General features: G+C 46.5%; 1 protein-coding gene and 1 long non-coding RNA gene across 2 annotated transcripts in view; one reads left to right on the forward strand and one right to left on the reverse strand.

The window, feature by feature from the left end:
* Positions 1-17,930, forward strand: part of ALPK2 (alpha kinase 2) — a 116,016-nt gene that overhangs the window by 22,201 nt on the left and 75,885 nt on the right.
* On the reverse strand, positions 37-14,007 carry LOC116882184. Its single transcript, XR_004385574.1, has 2 exons — positions 13,941-14,007; positions 37-254 (listed from the first exon to the last, which is right to left on the reverse strand). It is a non-coding gene; the product is annotated as an uncharacterized LOC116882184 (long non-coding RNA).

Here is a 17,930-nt window from a genome sequence, read left to right on the forward strand (position 1 = left end):
TATTAGTTGACCTCCCGATCTTCCCTCTTTCCTCACCTGGCATGGTCCTTCTCCATCCTCCCTGGGTCCTCCTCCACATGCCCCTCTAATCTTGTCACACCACATACTTCGGACAAGTGAGACAGCTCGGGGGAGACTGGTCAGTGCTGTTGGACCTTTGCATACCACAGGTCAAGTGTGCTTGGCAGGCAGAGGAGTGGAAAGCCGGGAGAGCATTCCAAGGGCAAGCGACATCAATAACAGCATGGTTTTCACTGTAGGATGATAATTTTTTTTTTTTTTCAGAAGATATGGAGGTTGGGAGGAGGGGAGGAAAATGCACCTAGAGGTTTTCTACCTCATAGAAAGCAAGTTGCAAAGAGTGCATACACAAACGAGGAATTGTGGTCTCTTCTGAACATGATGTAAAGAAAGGCAGCTGAACAAGAGATAAAAATCTGTCCAGGAACCCACACCTAGAGAGAGACACCCCTCTTCTCAGCAAGGAGGCCTCTTAGCGGTCATGATCGTGTCCCGCGGTGTTGAGCACAATTACAAGAGAAGCAGAAGGGAGGGGGATGGTCAGGAGGGTGGACTGGGCTCCCCGAAAGCCTGGAGCAGAAGGAGGGGTGAGGCTGCTCCACCTGCCCCTCCTCAGCTCAGCCCCGGCCCCTGCAGAGGACCTGGTGGGGACCATGGCCACGAGGCCTACACAGTCACCATGAGCCAGTCTACTTATGATGTGTGCGGGTTGAATGGTGTTCCCCCCAAAATTCATGTTCACCTGGGAAGTCAGGATGTGACCTTATTTGGAAAAAAGATGTTTTCAGCTGTAATTATTTAAATGAAAGTGAGATATGGTGGATTAATGTGAGTGTTAATTCAATAACTGGTGTTTTCATAAAAAGGAAAAAGCAGATGCAGAGGGGACATAGCCATGTGAAGATAAGCAGAGACCACAGGGACTCAGCTACAAGTCAGGAAGTGCTGAGGACTCCCTCCTCACTACCAGAAGCCAGGAAGGGGCAAGGAAAGAATCTTCCCTAGAACCTTCAGAGAGAGAGCCTTGCCCACACCTTGATTTGGGTCTTCTAACCTCCAGAACTGTGAAAGAATACATTTTTGTTGTTTTCTTGCTACCCTCTTTGTAGTACTGTGTTATGGCAGCTCTAGGAAATGAGGACATGGTGTATCTGGACATTCTAGAAAAAACAGTGCTGCCATTTGCCTACCTTGACTTAGGGCTGACCTTATCTGACAATGTAGTACTCGTTCCACCTAGTACCAGCTGGGTCCATCTGGACCTCCTGGGAAGCATCTATGGGTCTGGAGCAAGGAACATTTTTCCAGTTATGCCTCATCTTGGATATTGATTCCTCAAGAACTTGAAGGAAAAATCAGTATGAAGGTTTCCTGGGTCACTTGTGTTTTTTCTCCCAGGGGACATTCGGCCATGTCTGGAGATATTTTTGATTGTTACCGCTGGAAAGGGATGCTCCTGGGATCCAGTGAGGAGAGGCTAAGGGTGTTGCTAGACATTACACATTGCCTGGGGCAAACCCCCACAACAGAACTATCCAGTCTACAATGTCAATGGTGTTGAGGCTGAGAAGCTATGTGATAAGCCACCACAAAACAGAGGGCCTTGAATCAGCACTGGCTTATTATTTCTCATGGTTCAGTGGGCTGGCTATGGTTCTTCTGCCGGCTTGGCCCAGCTCACCCAATGCTCCCTCCGACCACTTGAGTCGGTTGGAGGATTGGTTGGGCTGGAAGGTCCAAGACGGCTTCACCAACAGGTCTGGCCATTGACGCTCGCTGTTGACTGGGCCACCTCAACTCTCCTCCATGTGGGCTCCTGTCCTCCAGTAGGCTAGAACCTCTTGAGCTCCACTGTAACGCCAATCCCACCACATCCCCCAGTCAGAGCAAGACACCGGATCCAATTTCAACATCACGAAAGTAGGGGCCACCCCTTTAAGAATGGAGTGGTGAAGTCACAATGCAGTAGGGCACGGGTAGTGGATGGGAGGAATTCATGGCAAACTGCACAATCTACTACCCTCTCTATCCATCGAGCACCTACCTAATTAATCTTTTTAAATCACCTACTTGCAGGCCTCTTTAACCTGCTTGAAAACAACTTTCTAAGCCTCCCTTTTTGCCTATAGAACAATTGTTTTCATTCTTTTTTTTTTTTAAGATTTTATTTATTTATTTGACAGACCGATCACAAGGAGGCTGAGAGGCAGGCAGAGAGAGAGAGAGAGGAGGAAGCAGGCTCCCCGCTGAGCAGAGAGCCCGATGCGGGGCTCGATCCCAGGACCCTGGGATCACGACCTGAGCCGAAGGCAGAGGCTTAACCCACTGAGCCACCCAGGAGCCCCTTAATACATTTATTGATTCTTCAAACATCAAGGGTAACTTGTCGGTTCTCATCCCAGCCCAAGGTAGGAGGAAGCCTGGTGGTAAGAAAATGTCTCGCCCCTGTCTTCTGTGATCTCACAGTCCAAAGGGGGAAGCAGACACATAAGAGGACAATCAACAGAATGAATTGGGGTTTTGCCTCCTGATCCTGACCAGTTCTGACACCAGCTGCCTATTGTACAATCCTGTTCTGTTCGGACACCAAATACTCAGAGGGAACATCTGACCCCATTGGTGTAAGACCTCACTCCCTAAAGACTGCCCTCCTACCCCCACTTCAGACACCAGATTACCCACATTTCTCTCTGACTGGCTACAAAGTTGGGGGGTTCCCACGATCCCCTCTCCCTCCTTCAGGTTCCACGGTTTGCCTGACCAACTCAGGACTCAGGGAAAACACTTGACTTACAATTACCGTTTTGTTAGAAAGGGTACAATTCAGGAGCAGCCGAATAGAATCACTACGTAGGGCAGGGTGTGGGGTCAGGGTTGCCAGTCTTGGTGACCTCTCCAGCTATGTCACTGTCCCAGAACCTTGATACATTCACTGACCTGGACCCTTTCTGAACCCCATCCTTTAGGGGTTTTTATGGGCCTTCCATTATGTAGATATGACTGATTGCATCATTGGCCCTTGGGATGAACACAGTCACGAGCTCCTCTCCCTCCTTGGAGGTTTGCAGTTGGGGCTGGAGGTTTCAACCCTGTAATCATGCCTTGGTCTTTCTGGGACCAGCCCCCTCCTGAAGCTACTTAGGGGTTCCCAGCCACCAGTCATCTCATTACCATGCAAAAGACATCACTCCAGAGATGTCAAGGGTTTTTGGAGCCATGTTCCAGGAACCTGGACAAAGACTGAATATTCATCTTTATTATACCACACCAAGCATGTGCTAAGATGGAGGGGAAGATGAAAGCATCCTGGGAGACCAGAGTCAAGGCAGTGAAGTCAGCCTCTCCCTGGTAGGGGTAGGTGAGGGCCCAGTACGAATGCACTGGGAAGGTTTCTCCAAGGTTCCCCAGCATGAAGCCCTGAAGGGCCTGGAAAAGTGGATGGGAGGGAGGGGAGGACCATGCGAGCCCTGGGATGAGAAAAGCATGAGCAAAGGCATGAGGGCACTGCCTCCTGGAGTGACCGGGGTATATTCAGTCTCTGGCTGCGGTACTGGTAGGGCCTGGTGGGGGGGCAGCATGTAGGGAAGAACAGCCAGGAGGGTGGGCAGGTGCTGGACTGAACCTATGTGTCCTAGCTAAGGGGTTCGCACCCTTGTCCTGAAAATGATGCTCAGACTAGGAAGGAGTTTGTGGCAGCAGAGGGTCATGGGAACATTTGCATTTTTAAAAATCTCCCTCTGACTGGGACACCTGAGGTCAGTCGGTTAAGCAACTGACCCTTGATTTCACCTCAGGTCATGATCTCAGGGTTGTGAGATCGAGCCTGGCTTCCACTCTTTGTTGGAGGGCAGGGACTGGGATTTCTGTTATCCCTTATCCCTATAGCCTCGTGTGTTTGCAAATGATGACAAAATTCTCCAGGTCCTTCCCCAAAGTCCACACTTTTGCTGTTGCTGTACTCTGCTGCTTATTAGCGGTGTGGCCTGGAGCAAGTCAATTAACTTCTCTGTGCTTTGGTGTATTCATAAAATGATTTTTTGAGATTATCCATGCAAAATGGTCAGCAAAGCGTGTATTACGCATGCAACAAATATTAGTTATTAACTATTAGTTAATTAGCTATTAATTATTAGTTAGTAACTAGTATCATTTTACTGTTCACTCCCTAAAAGCAATGTGGTTCCAGAGTTACTCTGTATCACTCTGCCCTAGCTTATAGTGGCTGTATTTAGAGACAGGATACTTTGATGTGAATAGTTTTGAAAAGTGTTAGAATCAGTGGAGCATTTTCTTTCTTTTTATTTTTTTATTTTTAAAGATTTTATTTATTTGTTTGACAGACAGAGATCACAAGTAGGCAGAGAGGCAGGCAGAGAGAGAGAGAGAGAAGGAAGCAGGCTTCCTGCTGAGCAGAGAGCCCGATGTGGGGCTTGATCCCAGGACCCTGAGATCATGACCTGAGCTGAAGGCAGAGACTTTAACCCACTGAGCCACCCAGGCGCCCCCAGTGGAGCATTTTCAAAGACCGGAAACAACTGGACATTTAACAGGGGAGCTGGTACCCAGATCCTGGTTGAAGCTGCTTTTCTCATCCATGTTCGTGCTTAAAACCCTGTTTGGATGGTTTTTAGATGGTGCATTCTGTGATTTTAGTGATACCTTGGACTTTCTAGTTCTTCCGTACACCTAGGTAGACAGATGGATGCCAGGAGCTTTGGGATACTGTTATATTCTCAAAGCCATTCCAGTTTGTAACAAAAAGCTGTTTACAAGTTTTTGTTGTCTGAGTTAAAGACTTTGGTTTCTGGAGGGCTCTTGCTGGACATGATCACCCAGGGAAACTCAAAGTCCTTCCAAATATTGAAGAAACTTGAGTTGTTGGTCGAGAGTGAGTCTGGGCAAGTGAGTATTGGGGAATTGGTTTAAAACCTCTCTATTCTGGCAAGAAAACCTTCAGGCACACATCCTGCTAACAGTAGAATTGTCACCATCAACTTTACTTACAAAGGACAGGAGGTTATTTCCACCGTGTAAAGCAAGGATCTGAAGCTGGTTTGTCTGGATTGACTGATGGATTATTTTTTTTAAAAGATTTTATTTATTTATCCGAGAGAGAGAGAAAGAGACAGTGACTGGGGGGAGAGGGAGAAGCAGGCTTCCTGCTGAGCAGGGAGCCTGACTCAGGGCTTGATCCCAGGACCCTGGGATCATGACATGAACTGAAAGCAGACACTTAACTGACTGAGTCTCCCAGGTGTCCCTGGGTTGTCTAATGTAAATCCCAGATCTTCTGCATTGTATCATCTTCAGCAAGTTATGTAGCCTCTCTGAGACTCAGTTTTCTCATCTGCAAGAAGGATAGTACCGCTTTATGGGATCGGTATGGGGATTAAATCAAGATGTGCGATGAATTTAGGATACTCTATATAAATAATAGTTATCTTATGCTATCTCAACATGTCCCCACACTGAACTGTGATTTTGGAACTGATTAAAAATAGGGCAACTTGGAGATAGGAAAGGTAACACAGCTTGGCAGCATTTTCCCTCTGCTATTTCCCTCTTAGAGGATAAGATATAATTAACGTGTTTCATCAAGGAACAATCAGGTAGAGGGTGCCTGGGTGGCTCAGTCGGTGAAGCGTCTGCCTTTGGCTCAGGTCATGATCCCAGGGTCCTGGGATGGAGCCTCACATAGGGCTCCCAGCTCAGCAGGGAGCCTGCTTCTCCCTCTGCCCCTCCCCCTTGCTCGTGTTCTCTGTCTGTCTGTCTCTCTCTCACTCTCAAGTGAATAAATAAAATCTTAAAAAAAAAAAAGGAACCACTGGATAGAAATAGGGATGACTGAATCTTGCTATGTCTTGACTAAGACAGAAAAGTCATTTCATCTGCGGTTGGAAAGCATTTTGTGAACTTCGTGTTCCTGTGAGCTTAAGTAGGTGTAACAAGTCTTAAGGATGACTGGTCGAACTTTTGGCACCCTGAAGGCCTCTGTGTTCCCAGGTCAGCATCCCTCCTGAATGAATTCAGCATCGTGGTCATTCCTCAGACCACGCCTAGAGTATTTCTTGAATGAGTCCTGAGGGTCTGATGAGAAACTCCCATTTAGACCCCAGGTAATAGGTCTGTGCTGAGAATCCGCTGCCTATCCTCACATTCTGGTTTTGACTTTGGTTAGGTGTGTCGGCGGAGTGAATGGGACCCTCCTCTTTGGCTGAGGGCTTGACTTGGGTGGTTGGTCTCACTATGGTGTTGGCTCTCAGGGCATATTATGCTAATATGGGAACAGGTGACAGGTTGATCCAGGAGCCCCTCCCAAGATGCGGGGATGGAGAGAGGTGCAGTAATGCCTGGAAATTGGACATGGGCTCCATGTCTTTGTAAATGCCACTCCATCATCACCTCTGAGGTGAACTTAGAGCAGATGGTAACATTAGGGAAGTTCTGGGCCAGTTTGGGTTCAGTCTTAATTTGTAATCACAGAACCTTGGTCCAGAACTTCTGATGATTGACAAGATGGGGAGTCTCACTGCTGTCGCAATCACAGCATTAGTCCTAGCGATCATTTAACTGACTTCTGTTTTAAAGGTGAGCATCATAAAGAAGGTATTTGATGAGGGCAGACCTCTACTTGGGGGAAGAGCTAGAACCAAATCAGGCCCTGTGAGTCCCAGGATGGGCTTTGCTCCAACCCTGTAGGGAGGGGCTCAGGGCAGGGGGTTTGGGGTGGGGGGGTAGGACTAAGAACAAATTTGGTTTAGGAACATGTGTCCTTGTCCTGGCCAGCACAGCCTTATTTTCTCCCTCTCGTGCCCTCAGCCAAGGGCCTCCCATGAAATTTGCCTCTATCTTTGCCCCATCATGCCTAGGAGCTTTCCATATTTCTGACTCTATCCCCCTCCTCCCCTTACTTTTAGTTCCTTGTGAGCCTTGGACCCTGAGCCTTCTCTCTGCCTGCCTCCAGACTGCATCACTTCTGAGTGCCTGGTCTGCCCTCTCCATTCTCCTGAGTCCTATAAGTTCGGGTCAGTCCCAGCACCTCAACCTCTCAGTTCCTAAGACTAAATCCAAATGATTTCTCAGTGCCCCTTTGTAGTCCAGCCCTCCTCCCCTCTCTCCCATGCGTCTTTACACAGCAACCCATCTGCCTTCTATCCCCGGAGACGGGTTTGTCTTTTCTATAATTTTATATAGATGAGATCATAGAGCATGTTCTCTTTTGTATCTGGCTGCTTTTGCTCACCATTGTTATCTTCAGAATCATCTGCATCCTTTCCTGTGTCAGTAGTTCCTTCCTTTTGTCATTGAACAGTGTTCAGTGTTTCATTGTTTGGATCCACCAGAAGTTGTTATTCTGTTTACCTGTGGATGGACACTTCGGTTGTTGCCAGTCATGATGCATATTTATTTGTATTTGTGTTTATTGTGAGCATCCCCCAGCTGGAATGTAAATTCCACAGGAGCAGAAATGCGTCCAGTATTCCCTGCTGTGTCTCCAGGGCCTGCTCTGTGCCTGGCTGTCATCAGACGTTCAGGAAGGATTTATGGGATAAATTACATAATGGATTCAAGTGCTTTTGTTGTAGTCTCCACAGTTTTGCCAAGAGAGTGGGAAATGCTGATAGGGTTCAGGCACACTTCCTCAAAATATGTCACCTTGGCATACTAAATAATTTAAGCTGAAGGAATTATTTAAAATGGCAAGAGGAGGAAGGTCTGAGCCCTCCACCCCCCCACCAACAGTCCTCTCCCTGTTTCTCTGAAACAGGTCATAAAACTCCTATGTGAAAGGTACATTCCCTGTGCCAGGAGGAGGGAAGCCATTTTTATCACCAGATACAGGGAATTGGGGGCGAGAGATCTGTACAAACAACCTTGGCAAACTCATTCTTACCTTCTAGTTATTTCATCATTTGCTACCTCTAGCCCAAACCCCTTTGTCTTATCAATTCTTCACAAAGTTACTATTTCTTTGCCTAAAAGGTATGAAAGCTTTCTGTTCTTGTCACTTCTTTGGGTCTTCATTCTCTTGTGAAGGCTCTCTTATATGTGTAAAAATTCAATAAAATGTGTATGCTTTTCTCCTGCAAATCTGTCCTCGTCAGTTGAATTTTCAAACCCATCCAGGGACCCTAACAGGGTTGAGGAAATTTTTTCCTCCCCTGCAGAACCATTCCATGGTTCTTCCCCATGAACATGGGGGCCTGATTTGAATTACTGTGTCTTGGTGGTCAGCTGACTATGACTTTAGAGACTGTGCAGTCTAAGGGGATCGTTATATAATTATAAAAGTCCTCCCCCACGCCCCCAATAGCTGTTGGAGCAGGCAACTAAGTCAACAACTCCTGGGGCCATTTAAGCTCCAATGAGTCTGAGCTTCTGGTCATTATGTGGCCCCCCCACTCTCTGTCCTTGTCATTTCCCACTCCCTGGATTGCCATGCCAGTGGGGCAGGGGTTCTTCCTCCTCCCAGCCTAGACCAGCTTTCCTACAACCTGGGCTACTCCTCCCAGGTACCCTGTGGCTCCCTTCTTTCATGCTGGCTGCCAGGGGCCTCACCTACTCACCCACAAGGTCCCAGGACATAAGAGTGAGGCAGAGGCGCACTGAGATGGCCCCAAAGAATGACAGAGAGGGACATCACCAGCACCAAGGCTGCAGTGCAGCAGCAGAGAAGTGACCCAATTGTCCTGGTTTCTTGCCTCCCAGGAAGCTTTTGAGAGAGAAGTTCTCAGGTCTGGTTTTGTGCACTCCCCCTTCCTAGGGTGCAGTGGTTGGTTTTCTAAAAAAGCAAAACTAGCTCCAGCACCCACAGAGCTGCCTACGAGGGCAGCCTGTCAGGCACTTATTGGGAACTCAGCTCAAAGTGAGCAGTGAGTCAAGTGACAGCTGATATTTTTCTAAGAATTCAGTAAAGGGACTTTCACTTTTTAGAAACACTGGGGTCCTAAAGCTGGAAGTGAACCTAAGACCTTGCTCCTCAAAATTTATTTCAGAGCAGAAGCAGCAGCCACTGCCCCCAGAGCTCATTAGAATGCCCAAGTCCTAGCCCCCACCCCCGCCAATCGGATTCTGCATTTTAACAAGGTCCCAAGGGATTCTGTGCACAGTGACACAAGGAAGCCCAGCTCTAAGGATTGTCCCGCTCCTGGCTCTCTGTTACACATGAAGAACTCTAAAAAATATGACACTCAGGTCCAGCACCTAAGAAGGGCTGAGGTGATTGGTCAAATCCCATTGATTTTTTACTTTATAGATCACCTAAGGCCCAGAGAGGTCATGGGACTCATCCAAGTTCTTAACAACTGGTTAGGAACAAAGCCAGGATCAGAAGCCAAAAGTTCTGTCTCCCAGCACCCACAGGTCCTATTATATTACTCACTGCATTTCCCTCTACCAGAGCTGTCCTCCAAAAACAAAATCTACTAACATGTGTGCTGCAGTATAACTCAAAAAGAAGTGATCTTGAGAACTGCCTTCAAAGATCAAGATTCATGGAGGGCCTCCTGTATGCCAGAGCCATTCAAGACCCTGGGGACCTAGGAGGGAGCACAGTGAAGTCCTGTAAAGCAGCCAGATACAAAAGAGAACATGCTCTATGATCTCTATCCCTGTCCCTAATGGGGACAGGGATAGAGAAGGAGTCGTACATTAGTTGCACCAGCAAAACCAGTAGTGTCAGGTGACAAAGAGTAGAGGAGGGCAGGGAAGGGATGGAGTCTCAGGAAAGAAGGTGTTTTCTGCTGAGGTGCCATAGCACAGGTGGGAAGGGTAAGAGTGGGACAGTGGGGAGATTATCCTGTGGCAGAGTGTTCCCTTCAGAAGGACCAGAAGGGGCAGAAGGAAGCTGGAGGTGGGAGCATTCAAGGTCACTGTGGCTGCAGAGAAGACAGGGCAGAGTGAGGAAGACTCACAGGCAGCAATGCCATGATCCAGACAAGAGAGGAAATGGCCCAGTCCAGGACTGTCCTGGAGCAGGTGGCAGGAAGCCACAGGTTCTGGATTTATCTGCCAGGAGTTCCTGCTGGATTGGATGCAGAAGAGGAGTGAAAAAATGGGACTCTGATGTGTGCCCCATGAATGATTAGTAGAATGGAATGATGAATTTTTTTGAGACAAGAAGCAGGTTTGGAAAGGAAATTCCAGAATGTGATTTGGGGCATGCTGGGTGTTTGATGAGTTAGCAGCACTGGTCTTGCAGGATGTGAAGTTAGCTTGCTCTTACAAAAGAGCTCTGGGTCCTGCAGTGTTAAGGGGTGTGTTCTTGGTCCTGCGCTCAAGATGCCATGTCTTTCATAGATGGATTTACAACTTAACATAGGAGTTTTTCTATTGTCACAATGTACCTTGAGATTTTTGGACACATTCTGGGCATTACACTAGCCTGGGTGTGGGGTAGGGACTGTTTCCAACCACCTTTGAGTTTTCTTTTGATAAGAGGGTTCTGTTGTCTATTAACTAAGCCTGATGGTAGTAATGCTATAATTGTTTGTTTGTTTTTTCTCCTTTCTGAAGTCAGTTGGCTTCTTTCTTATTTAAAGACTATCTGATCAGCCACCACTACACCCAAAGGCTCAAAACGCTGTCAAAAGCTTAGTGCTTTTGTGCCAAAAAAGAGCCAAGAAATCACTCCTGATACACGCCAAGCAAAGATCCCTCCTCTTCCATCAATTTACCAGCTCCCCTACCTCTTTCACGACCACACACGGGCTAACATCCTTTTTAGCTCAATGCCTCTGAGCTCTGGCTCCCCTTTAGAATCACCAAGGAAGCTTCAAAACCACCCGTGGTGAAACTGGTCACCCTTGAGATGCTGCTTAATTGCCTTTTTTGGTAGAGCCCTGACCCTGGTATTTCTCCCCCTTTTAAATATTTCACTCTTTAGAGCAGTTTTAGGTCCAGTGCAAAGCTGAGCAGAAAGCACAGTTTCCATAGCCGCCCTTGACCCATCCCCATGCGCAGCCTCCCCCACCGTCAACAACCCCCACTGGGGTAGTAGCGCAGTTACTAATCAGTGAGCCTACAGCAGCCACCATCATCACCCAGAGTCCGTGTCTTATGTTAGGACTCACTGTTGGTGTCGCACAGCCCCTGCTTTTCGATGACCACATAATGACACGTATTCAACATTATAGTAACCTACGGAGTGCTTCACTGCCCTAAAAAGTCCTCTGGCCCTGGTACTTTTAGAAAGCACCCCTAGTGACTCTAACGTCCAGCCAGCCCTGAGAGCTCCCAATTCCCGGCTTCCTGTGCACGGGGCCCTACTGTAAGCCCTTCTAGGAATAACCTCCCGTCGTCCTCATGTCGTCCTCTGGTGTGGGTCCAGTTACAGTACTTTCCTAGCTTGTCCACGTTGCACAGTGAGTGGGCAGCATGTGGACCCAGGCAGTCTTGCCCCTAAGTCTGCCCCTTCACCCTTGTGCTGTACTGGCTTTGCAATCTGCCTCTCTTCTCTGCTCAGAATTACACTCGGAAGGCGAAAAGTAGAATTTCCACTGCCGTTCATTCATGCGCCATGCCCCCGAGCAGAACTCTGTGCCTTTCAGCCCCCAGCTCCTGTCCTTTAGGGCCCTCTCCCCACCAGCTCATTCCTTCACTGTCCCTTACACACGATCTGCTCATTCCAGCTCTGGTACGTCTGCCAGGAATGCCCTCCCCACTTCCCCACCAGCCAAAATTTAATCCTTCCTACTACGCTCAAGTTCCATGCTCCTGGCACGTTGTCTGAAGATCTGGGCCACCCTGACCTCTCCCCTCCTAGCACCAGAAATGCTCCCTGCCTCAACTGTGCCTTTTGGGATTCAATGACACTAGAGTTTGCAAATTGTGTATTGCTCCCCATATAACACCTGAAAGTCTTATCTCTCTGCAAAATTGACAGCTCCCCTGGGGAAGGAGACAAGTGTTATGCTCTCAATTTCTCTCCCCTGGTTTCTGCCTGTGGTCTCGGTGTAAGTATTAATAGTGTCCCTTTTCATCCTCAAAACTATTGTGTTTAAATAATAAATAATGAAAGTGGCCCTGCCTTTTAGCCCACTGTGCCCTCAGTCTCACCTTGAGGCTGTTTCTTCTGCCTGGAGTGATCAGCTCCCTCCCCAACCCCAGCCATATACCGACTTTCTTGCCAAATCCTACTGTGTATTTCATACGCTTGCTTCAGCTTTTTTTTTTTTTTAAGATTTTATGTATTTATTTGAGAGAGAGAGTGAGCAAAAGAGAGAGAGAACAAGCCAGGGGAGGGGCAGAGAGGCACACTCCCGCCTGATTCGAGACTCAATCTTAGGACTCTGGGATCATGACATGAGCCAAAGGCACTGGCTTAACCCACTGAGCCATCCAGGTGCCCCTGCTTCAGCTTTTGAATATCCAGGAAACCTTCCCTCATTATCTTGCACCCCCGACCCGAATCTCCATAACTGATTGGATTTTTAATTGCCCTTACCACGTACCGTCCTGTATTGTAACCGTTGGTATATCTACATCATTTCTCTTATTGGCTGAAAAGCTCCTAGAAAGGGCCTAGGAATTTACCATCTTTATTGTCTACATAGAGCCTAATATAGTGCCTTACACGTTGTAGTCGTTTCTTATAATTTTTTAACTGTGTTACATAAGACGCTCACATCTTCCCAGGGCCTCAGTTCCAACATCCATGAACTAAATCATCTCTCTATCTGTCAGGGTCTAACCAGGAAGACAAAAACTCTCTTCGGGGCACCTGTGTGGCTCAGTCAGTTAAGCATCTGCCTTTAGCTTAGGTCATGATCCGAGGGTCCTGGGATGGAGCCCCGCGTTGGGCTCCCTGTTCAGCCAGGAGCCTGCTTCCTCTCCCTCTGTCCCTCTCCCCACTCATTCTCTCTCTCTGTCAAATAAATAAATAAAATCTTAAAAAAAAAAAAACCAAACCAACTATTTTCGAACATTCAATGTGGGGTTGTACAGGTGAGTGATCCCAATGCGGGTCACCCAGAAATGAGCACCAGTAGGAAGCCACCATTCCCTAGGCTGCTCAGGTGAGGGGAGGCGGTAAGGCAACTAGTTCTGGGTTACAAGGCAGAAGCTGGAACCCTGTGGGCCTGTCCTGTGGGACCTGGAGCTGCTGAAGAGGACAGAAGGAATGTCCTCCTAGAAATCCCACCTGTGGGTGACTTTTCCCTTCTCCCCACTCTCCAATCTCCTGCCTCCCTGTGGTCCAATGCAGAAGGACGCCAGTGGCCCTGGGAACCGGGGAGTCTGGGCCTAAAGGGTCAGCACCAGGAGACAGAACAGAGCAGGGAAGGGAGCAGAGGTTGGGATAGGGAGGCAGGTGGACCCAGGAGCCGCACAGTTCCAAGTCCTCACACTCGTGGTTCAATAAATCCATTGGATAAATGAGTAAATTGGTAAATGTATATGGAAACTCCTTATCGGTGTTGAAATGTATCTCGCTGCTTATAGAAAATACGATCAAGAAGTTGTGTGTGTTGCTAGTATTAGAATTCTCCTTTCTCTACAACAAACTTAGCTTGAGGGCATGAAAAAACCCAAGGCTTTCTTATTCCTTTAGTCATTCTGAATAATTCAATCCATCAAATTGATAGTAGCAGTTAGGCAAGTAATAAGATACAGTCTGTGTAAGAGAATATTTTGACCTTCACCTGGCGCTGTGATGGCGGCAAGGACATGGATGTCATCATGTATTTACTGAGCCAGACGCTCTTCCTGCTCCCTGCTGCACGGGCAGGCAAGGCTCAGAAAACCCACAGGGTGCAGAGGGGGTGGGAGGCCTCCAAAGTCCCCCCGCCCCCCACATTCCTGGCTGCCCCAGTGAAGACACTGCTGACATTTTGTTCCCAGATATTGTTTTCCTCCCCTGGAAAGTGGCACATAGTAAAACAGAACAACACCTGAAGCCCAGAAAGGATTTCGTGTCTTACCTCCAGCCAATGGCTTGAGCTCTGGCTCCCACAAACTCTGTCCTTGGGGCGTCTGGTCAGATGCAGGGTTTGTTCCAGCAATTTTAATCTTGTTGGGAGAGTTTTCTGGGGACCAGAGGAATGACTTCCAGGAGACAAAAGGGAGAAGAGAAGCAACCTGAGCCGGGGAAATCCACTTTTCAGTCCACATGGGAGTAAGTCTTTCTGTTTTATATGTGTCAGTGGAGTGGGGAATGAAGAGGTAGATGACGGAGTGTGTGTGAAAACCCAACCCCCCAGGGGGGCAGTAAGGGTGGGGATTGGAATGTAGGGATTTCAAAGACAATCTGGACTGATAGGTCTGTCATGCTGGTAGCTAGAGAAAAAAAAAAATGATTCTTTCTCTTCTTTTTGCACTTGTTACATTCTATTTCCCAACCCCTTATTTTCATATTCTTGCTTGCCCTGTGCTCTCAGTTCTCACTCACATTTATAGTCCTTGTTCCCAAAGCACAAAACAAACCATCCTAAGTTGGCGAGATCCCAAGGAACTTCTAAGGTTGGCATCCTCCCTTCCACTCCTGGATTGATGGACCCAGCCTTCTCCTGCCCCAAATTAAATCATGGAGCCCCATGTACTGAGCATTAAATCAGAATCTCTAAGGGGTAGTGGGACCCAGACATAGGTCTTCTTCCTCTTACTAAATCAGGAAATTGAGGCCCAAAGAGAGGAAGTCATCTGCCTAAGAGAGCCCCTAAGTGATTACAGTGAGCAAAATGTCAGCCCTCCATGCTGCTGCCCACTGCCAGAGTTCAAGAGCCCTTCTCTGCCAGCTATTTGCTGTGAGAAAATTGCTGAGAGCATTTTAAAGCTTCCCTTGGTGAATAGCTTTAATTAGTGCTTTTCAAAGTGTGGTCTAGGGGTCCCAATGACCTTTCAGAGAATCCGGCAGATCAAAACTATTATCACAAAAATACTGAAACATTATTTGTCTTTTTCACTGTGTTGACATATGGAGTGATGATAAAAAGCAAAGGATGGGAAAACTGTTGGTAGCTTAGCGTGAATCTAGGCAGTGGTTCCAAGTTATACTAGTTGTCGTAGAATTCTTCACTGCCATACAGCTGCGGTTAAAAACAAACCAAAACCCAAAACATTTCACTTGATATGTTTCTGACGCATCAGTAAAAATTGTTAATTTTATTAAATCTTTTTTTAAAAGATTTTATTTATTTACTTGACAGAGATCACAAGTAGGCAGAGAGGCAGGCAGAGAGAGAGGAGGAAGCGGGCTCCCCACTGAGCAGAAAGCCCGATGTAGGGCTCGATCCCAGGATCCCGGGACCATGACCTGAGCCGAAGGCAGAGGCTTTAACCCACTGAGCCACCCAGGAGCCCCAGTTTCATTAAATCTTGACAAAGCCTTTAACTGCCCTGTAAGGAAATGAGAAATATGCTCAAAACATCTCTGCTGGATTTCCTTGAGAGGATAGTCATCTCAAGGGAAAGCACCTGTATGATTGTTTTAAGTTGCAAGCTGAACTAGCCGCTTTTTCATGGAGTATAATTTTTGCTTGAAAGAACAATGGACAAATGATTCTCAAGCCTCAGATATGTGGTGAACATCGTCTTGAAAACAAAGTAGACCTGCCACTTCAAGGAAAACTGAAAGTATTTGTTGCTAGTGATAAAAATCCAAAGTTTTTAAAAAGATACAAACTTCCAATTATAAAATAAGTAAGTCCTGAGGCATGGTGACTATAGTTAATAATGCTGCATTGTGTATTTGGAAGTTGCTAAAAGAGTAGATCTTTAAAGTTCTCATGACAAGAAAAAGAAATTTGTAGCTATGTGTGGTAATTGACATGAACTAGATTTCCGGCGCTGATCATTTCACAACGTATGCAAACCTTGAATCATTATGTTGTACACCTGGAACTAATGTGGTGTTATATGTCAGTTATACCTCAATTAAAAAAAAAAAATCCAAGCGTTCAAGCTATCACTGCAGTCCCTTCTCTGAACTATGAACTTCCACTTTCTTCAGATATTCTTTCTGCTTCTTTCATCTCCTTCTGGGACTCCCTTTATACATATGTTGTCTCTGAGATTCTGTCCACTTTTTTTCCATTCTTTTTCCTTTCTGCTCTGAAAACTGGGTAATCTCAATCTATCATCTTCAAGTTCATAGACTCACCTCTGCTCTTGAGCCCTCTAGTGAATTTTTCATGTCAGTCATTATACTTTTCAGCTTCGAAATTTCCATGTAGTTCTTATTTACAATTTCTGTCTCTTTACTGAGACATTGTTCTCACATTTTCCTTTCATTGTTTAGACATAGCTTCTTTTAGTTCTTTGAACATACTTAAAATAGTTAATTAAAATCTCTATCTAGCATGTCCACAGATGGTTTCTATTGTTTGCTTCTTCCCTGCCCCCCAGCCCCATATGGGCCATGCTTTATTCTTTCTTTGCATGTCTCTAATTGTTTTGCAAAGACTGGACATTCTAAACAATATAATGTGGCCACCCTGGAAAGCAGATCTCCCCCTTTCCCACCATTTGTTGTTGTTCATTTAGTGACTTTTCTGAGCTAATTCTTTAAATCCGTATTCTTTGTTGTTTGTGATCACTGAAGTCTCTGCTCGGTTAACTTCGAAGGAGATGTCCTTAGATGCCTGGAACCAGTAAGTCTCCCACTTTTTGTTGAGGAGCTCTGTGCACATGGTGGGGCATGCCTTCAACACTTAGCCAAGCAGTGGAAAACTCTATCTTAGCCTTCACTTCCTGCTAGCACAGAGCCTTCAGGTCAGTTAGAGTTGAGAGCTTAATGTCTTCTCAGGTCTTTCCTGAGCATGCATACATCCCTGGACAAGCTCACAGCCATACACCTGTGCATGGATTCCCAGAAACATGCTGGAGATTTTCAATGCCCCCTATGGACATCTCATTCCCTAGCCTTCCCTTTTAATCTTTTTGGTTAGCCTGTTGTTTGTCTCACCAGTTATCTAGTGCCTCAGGCAGCCATGATGTTAAATAGTTGGCTCTGAATATTTTCCGAACAAATGTCTCAGGGAGAAGGTTGTTCCTGCTAGTTGAACTCTGAGTCTGAACACATAAAGACAGTCCTGTGAGTGTGATTGTTCAGGGAGCCACCGGACAGGTCTGATGACAATTCCCCGGGAATGGGGCTTTGCAGTTCTGCCCCTTCTCGTGGCTGCCAGACTGCTGATTTTCACCAAGATTGTCAACACTTGGTTTACCGGACTCCATGGAGATGAGGATGAGGGGTACGACAGGGAAAGTGACACCACCAGAAAATTTGCTATTTTTCCTGAGATGCAGCCATTTTTCTTGAATAAACCCTCCTCAGATTTTCCAATTGACTTTCAGAATCCTGAAAAAGCCGATTCAGATACACTTTGCCAGCATTCTTATTGCTTTTATGGAGGAGAAATCTTCAGAAGTTCTTTACTCTGCCCTTTTACTGAGGTCCTCAGCCCTTCCACTTAAGTTGCTCTGCCAAGCAACTTAGCACAGAATTAACTTATATTGTTATGATCAATTAATATTTGTATTATTTCCCTAACTAGAAATTTCAAAAACTTATATCCTTCATCAGAAGCTTGACAGTTTCCCAATACTTCCAAATTATCAGTAGGAATATTAATTAATGTGATTTTAAAAAATATATAATGGGGCACCTGGGTGGCTCAGTGGGTTAAAGTCTCTGCCTTCGGCTCAGGTCATGATCCCGGGGTCCAGGGATCAAGCCCCCACATTGGGCTCTCTGCTCAGCAGGGAGCCTGCTTCCTCCTCTCTCTCTCTCTCCTGCCTCTCTGCCTACTTGTAATCTTTGTCTGTCAAATAAATAAATAAAATCTTTAAAAAAATGTATAACGAAGTGTGTTAATGTTTAGGAGATCTCATGAACCAAGTTCCTCCAATTGAACAATATATGACGTTACAAAATCACGTCTGAGTAAAGATGCATGTAAAATGCAGTCAAA

This window comes from Lontra canadensis, unplaced genomic scaffold, assembly GCF_010015895.1.
Source record: "Lontra canadensis isolate GAN:19392208 unplaced genomic scaffold, GSC_riverotter_1.0 scaffold82, whole genome shotgun sequence".
Lineage (NCBI taxonomy): Eukaryota > Metazoa > Chordata > Mammalia > Carnivora > Mustelidae > Lontra > Lontra canadensis.